The following is a 6037-nucleotide window of genomic DNA, read 5'->3' on the forward strand; positions in this document are numbered from 1 at the left end:
CACGAGGCGCAAAGCGCGTCCCGCCACATCCGCGCGCTGCAGTCCGCGGGGACGGCACCACCCAGCTGTGCCAACCAACGGTGGCCACCGCCTCCCCGCACGGCGCGCTACGGCCGACCCCCACCGGTGTCCGCGGCTGCGGCGCGCCGCACCCGCACGAGCAAGCCCCTTCGGTGGACGCGCCCGCGCCTGCCCCGCCCAGGGATGCCGTCGCCGCGACGCCCCTGGCCACGCCGACCTCGTCAGGAAGGCGCCGCCCCTACATCAGGTCCCCTCTCCTCCGTCGTCTGTACGCGATTTGTGCCCTCCATTGGTAATGTTTTCTGGCATCCTCTACCAAACGCTATCTATATGTTCCTTTTTCTTTCCCTATCTCTCATGATGTGCCTAATCCAAGCTGCATTTATGCAGACATACAACAAGACCATCCCCAAGCCACGGCACTGTACATCCAGTGATTTATAGTTGTAGACCTCCATGTCTGAGGTCCAGTTCGATTGCTTTGTTTTCTATACCTTTCGATTTGGTGTGTGCAACTTGATTTTTCGTGTGCTACGATTTTGTTTCCAACCTATGTTCCTAATAAGGGCTGTAAGGAGTTTATTTTCCAATAGCTTCCAACCAGAAGATCTAGAGCATTTGTTTTTACCAGATAAGCTATAAGGAATTTATGTACCAATAGCTTCCAACCAGAAGATCTAGAGCATTTGTTTTTACCAGATAAGTGCATTCACGCAGCCACTGATGTATACTGTTGCCTGATATAGGATGTGAACCTTGATGGCCTCTCTGAACTGTTTGCATCCCTCCAGGTTGCATCTTTGATTTTACCAGATAGATAAATGCATTCACCCAGCCACTGATGTATGCTGTTGCCTCATACAGGATGTGAATTTTGATGGCCTCTCTGAACTGTTTGCATCCCTCCTGGTTGCATCCACACATGCTGAAGAGGGGGACTGAACTGGTGAAATTCTGCACTAATACCTCATCCACCTTTCAACACATCCCTTTCCTGGAGTTGTGGTAAGAATTTGTCATTGGCGGCATATGTGCATCCATTCTGACTTTTGCACCGTTGCGGACCAAGCCAAATCATACATATCCTGAGTAAATACAAATAACAGAAATGTGAAATATGTTATCTAATTTAGGTGCTATGATCCACATATGACCCTCATTGCTCAGTATCTCATATCTTCAAGCAGATTTTTGCCAACATTTGGTCCTATTTTGTAATATGTATAAGAAATTTATGCATACTTAGATTTTCTTTGGGAGTAATCTCATCTACGCTTTGGGTTTCCTTTTGTAGCAACAGTAGCGCATTTTTGTAGCAACAGTCAACAATAGCGCATTTACACATTGTTTGATGCTACTATATCAATTTTTTTACCAAAAAAATGATCCGCCCTGTCCCTCGGAGTCTTTTATGTTATTCATAACAGGTTAATTGTACCTCACCCTATTACTTTTCTAAATTGTCCTTTTGCCATCACGTGATGCTCTGTTTATGTTTATGAAAACCATGTCCACATTTTCCTGATATTATCAATGTTTCGGTGCCTAATAGTAAATAGCAGAGCAGGTTTGCCAATTTGGTTTTGCCAGACGACGTGCAAACCAACCTGAAGCGTCTCCATGTTACCAAACTAGATGTTCTCTCCATAGATTTGATTTGACATGATACACATTGATTGCATTTGCTATTATTTTGCAGGTCATTATCCACTTTACATTGATGACTTTCCCCATGGTCATGGCCATTCTGACAATTGTTGATTGGCTGGGCAGAGCTAAAACAGGTGTCCATTTTTTCCTTAGACAATTCCCACCACAGTAATAACTATCAATATTATGATGTGTTGGAAGGATTTAGGATGGTTCTTACAATCGCGGTTCTTCTATTTCCAGTTAGTCAACATGGTGACTCTGCTTATGCCTATAATTTTCCTATAGTTCTGTTTACCTTATAGGTTTATGTGAAGCTTCTCCTGTATGTGTCACCATATTTTAATAAAAAAGCACAAGCCTACATTGATCTCATGAAAGACCATGACATCGCTTTTATAGATTGATCTCATGAAACAAATCTCAACAATTTGAGTAATTTATCCATTACTTCTTACTCTTTGCTGCTTCTGTTTACTTAATGGGTGTTCTATTTCCAGCCTGTTCACCTGAATCAGCGTAATTATGGCTCGGTCCATTATCAAGGCATTCCACGCCATCAAGGCCCCACATGTCAGTCATATGGAAATCCTGGCCATTATTCTGCAGGCTGCTGTTTCACGCCTCGATCGTCACACCTTCTTAGTACACCTGCCGGTGATGCTGCTCTGTTCTCCGGTGATCCTCTGCTACATGTACCACTGCCCAGTGGGCCTTCTACCGGCTACAAAAACATACACTTCTCTTCTTTCTCGGATTATTCTAAGCGCTCTCTAGTCCTCTCGCCCCGTCCGCTTCTCATTGTCCCCTGGAGCTGCACCTGGAAAATCACGGCGGCGGTGTTTGAGGACGATCTGCCATCACCGTCGTCGTCGACTGCTTCACGGCGCCAAGACTACTATTTCGCTTCCTTTGGTGAGTACACCCATGTTTATCTTGGCATTGCTTCACCGCCACCCACTGTTCATCTTGCTTGGGTTCAAAAAACCTCAATTACTGTAGCTCCTTTACCCTCCAATCTTCAGGATGCTATGGCCTTTTGGTTTGTTGATCCTCAACCATTCATACCAAATGGGGCTCAATGGATTATGGTGCCTGATAGGCCTCTGATGAAGCGGGTGGTGACTGGCAGGGTTCACAAGCAGAACAATGATCTAGCAATTGCCACTTTCAGTCCTTTACCTTAGCATCAACTTGATTTCAACACAATCAGTGACTCTCTGGTTGATTTTCGGAATCAGAATGGCATTGCTTATGAAACCATTCAATCCTGTCCTTTTGGTCAAGCATATGTTCATTTCACTTACTTGCATTAGAGGGACCTGTTGATCGAGAATAGCCCTCTTCCTTATGTTCATTTCTTTTATCTCTCATGACAGAGCATGGACAATAAGACAACTGTCATGACACATGAAGTTTGGATGTCTTTGATTTGGCTTAATGTTGATCTTTGGTCTCATGCTTCAGTGGACAAAGCAGTCTCTAGGTTTGGCAAACTCATTGCTTAATTAGGAGGAGGATTTTAATAATATGTCTAGAGTGCTGGTCAAGGCTAGAGTCAGTGGCCTTGATTCCATCCCTTGGTTCTTCACTTTCAATGAAGGTTTGGACCCAACTTCAGACAGCTAGACTGTCCAATGTGAGATCTTTTAGGCAACTCTCATTGGTGGTTTGCCCCAAGATAAAGATTTCCAACATGGGCCTGATGATGATGACTTTTAGCCACACCAGTTTGCTTACTTTGGTTTTGGACAGCCGGGTCATGGGCCTCCAGTGCCTCCACCACCACTACCACTTTTCAATCCATTTGTAGCTCCTGAACCAAACCAACAAAACCAACAGGCTCTAGGCTGGGAGATTTGGCCCAATCAAGATAATGCAGTAGCTGACAATGCATAAGTTGACAATGCTGTCCAAATTGTTCATCAGCGGCTTGCAATGCCTGAGGAATAGACTCATAAATAAGTTATAAATGATCCTATGGACCAAATTTTGGTAGCTATTGAAGAGGTTGCTTTGTCAGACTCTGGAGCATTAGCTATGGATGATGGTACTGATGCATCTGAGGGAGAACAACAACAAATTCAGGCTCCTTTACTCCCTATTGAAGAAGTTCAGATAGTACCTTTCCCTGACTTCAACCAGCTCTAGCCAGTCATCCCTGTGTTGACGGTAATTTTATCATGTTTTTATATCATCAAAATCGTCAACAAAACACTCCTTCTGGGAGCTAACAAGCAAGAACATAGTGACTTAGGTACAAATAACTTGATTCCATATGTACATGTTATTATTTGCTTGTAGGTACACAAAGCATGGACTTTGGGTGGTTGGAGGCTCCATATGCAGGTCGCTCAACCTGAACATGGACTCACTGCCCCCTCTCAAGCCTCCTATGATCCTCCTAACACTTCTAGAGTCAATCTCCACCTTTGGATCCTGAGGTTCTCTTCTCCTATTGGCTAGAAGGGAGAACACACGGATTCATGGGCCCACAACGAAGCATCCAATGTGACTGAAGTTGCAAACACTCTATGACATGTGGGGACACCTTCTAGAAGGAAGTGGTGGGGCCCAGCTACCATAGGCAGGTCGGCCGATCCCTTCATGGAGGCTCCAGCCCTCCACCGTCTTCCCCACACATTTAGCACATGCCAAATCACCTTGGCCCTTGGATTTAAGGCGGTTCTATGATGGTGGATCCAATGGTTGCATGGTCAATTTCACATGGATCGCTGACGTGGCACTACCTCCTCACTCTAGCTATAAATACCCCCTAGACTTCACTCTCATTCATGACATATTAGAGTAACCCACTCTTTAGTAGCTTTAGCGAAGCTCTGCTGTAGTGCTATGAGATTAGGGAGGGAGTGAGGGGAGTGTGGAGAAGAGCCAAGCCTGTATGTTGTCTTCTCCATGTTGTACCTCGGCGGATGCAATGTTCTTGTAAGTGATACATCCGAGTTCTTTATAGTATTTGATATTCTGTCTCTGCTAGTAGTTATATAGCCTTCTTACCTATACACCACTTTACTTAGTAGAGTGCTCTAACCTCTCGAGAAGGTTAGAATAGTGACTATAGTGTAGACATGGTGTGTAGACTATACCTTGCCTGTGTAGATTGCTTGTTGCACGAATAGTTGTGGTAGCTAGCAGGTGGTGACAACCCTGTCTAGCCTTTATATTCCACCACGTGTGTAAGACAAGTTCTTAAAAGGTAGGGCCTCAATACAACATGGTAGCCGCTTCGGATAGGTTTTCATTCCCTATTGTCTCGCCTATCGCTTCCTGTAAGCGGGTGGGTGACTAACCCTTTATAACTACTATGTTTGCCAGGTATCATTGCTATCTAGATCCTCTCTACCCAAGTTCTATAGGCTCTTTTATATCATCATAGGATGATCTTAATCCTCAGTTAGTTCACTTCACATTCCCCGTCTAAATACGAACGATACCTGGAATACTCCTGGTGAAGGCTACATTGACTACCGTACACTTACGGTATATCTGTTTGCTACTTCTGGTGTCAACAAGCTTTCTAGCGCCGTTGCCAGGAAACGGTAGCTGTAACTTATCGAGTCATCCTTCTTTTATCTTTCTTTTCTTTTTATCATTTCCACACCATGAACCAATCACTTCTGGTGTGGAGGCGTGCAGACTTCGGACTTTTAGTGCGCAGAAAAGCTGATGGGATAGTATACTGAATTTGGTATAACCAGGTAGATTACTTTAGAGTCTTTTTTAGGTGTGTATAGATATAGAATAGATATAGAAGATTTTAACTTATTATTTTAAGTACATTGAAATATTATAGTTTCCTTTATAAGAAATAAGAGAAGTGCTTCGGTACTCCTGTTTTAAAAATCTGCACACATCCCAAATCAATTCTTTAATTATTTACTGTGTATTAATTAGTATTTATCTGGACCTTGTTTGGGTCAGGGTCTACCCATGTCCAGCCCATACCCAGCAAATTCACAATCGACATGGCCACGCTCGACGACGAGAGTTAGGACTTAGGAGTCTCTGCGTGGCAGCAGCGCTCCAAGCCGCTCTCGTCCTGTTGCACGGCACGGCATGCATATCCGCCACCGGCTCTTGGTCTACATATACCATTGTGCAGCTGCGTCGTGGACAAACTTCTCAACACAGATTCACTCAGTACATTTAGGAACAGGGCAGACGACTGGACGATGCGAAATTGCGAGGTCAGCCGGCGAGGCGGCGGACATATGGTATCGGACAGGACACAGCTACGGGCGTGGGCACCGCATGATGTAGAATTAGCCGGCGGCTGCGGAAAATATGTGCACATGGCCCCTGCTCGCCGGTTAAGAGGTGGACACGGCTGAAAGGATCTAGAGGG

At 44.8% G+C, this 6037-nt stretch overlaps 1 long non-coding RNA gene across 5 annotated transcripts; it reads left to right on the forward strand.

Annotated features, from left to right (window-relative positions):
* Positions 1–5847, forward strand: LOC136477333 (uncharacterized). Of its 5 annotated transcripts, none has more exons than XR_010763986.1 (7): positions 1–313; positions 412–486; positions 768–812; positions 886–1026; positions 1721–1805; positions 2172–3843; positions 3976–5847. It is a non-coding gene; the product is annotated as an uncharacterized lncRNA (long non-coding RNA). The 5 variants fall into 5 exon arrangements; XR_010763987.1 differs by lacking the exon at positions 3976–5847 and having other exon boundaries at positions 2172–2586; positions 2697–3968; XR_010763985.1 differs by lacking the exon at positions 3976–5847 and having other exon boundaries at positions 2172–3968.
* Positions 5848–6037: the final 190 nt, after the last annotated feature.

Source organism: Miscanthus floridulus, chromosome 8 (assembly GCF_019320115.1).
Source record: "Miscanthus floridulus cultivar M001 chromosome 8, ASM1932011v1, whole genome shotgun sequence".
Lineage (NCBI taxonomy): Eukaryota > Viridiplantae > Streptophyta > Magnoliopsida > Poales > Poaceae > Miscanthus > Miscanthus floridulus.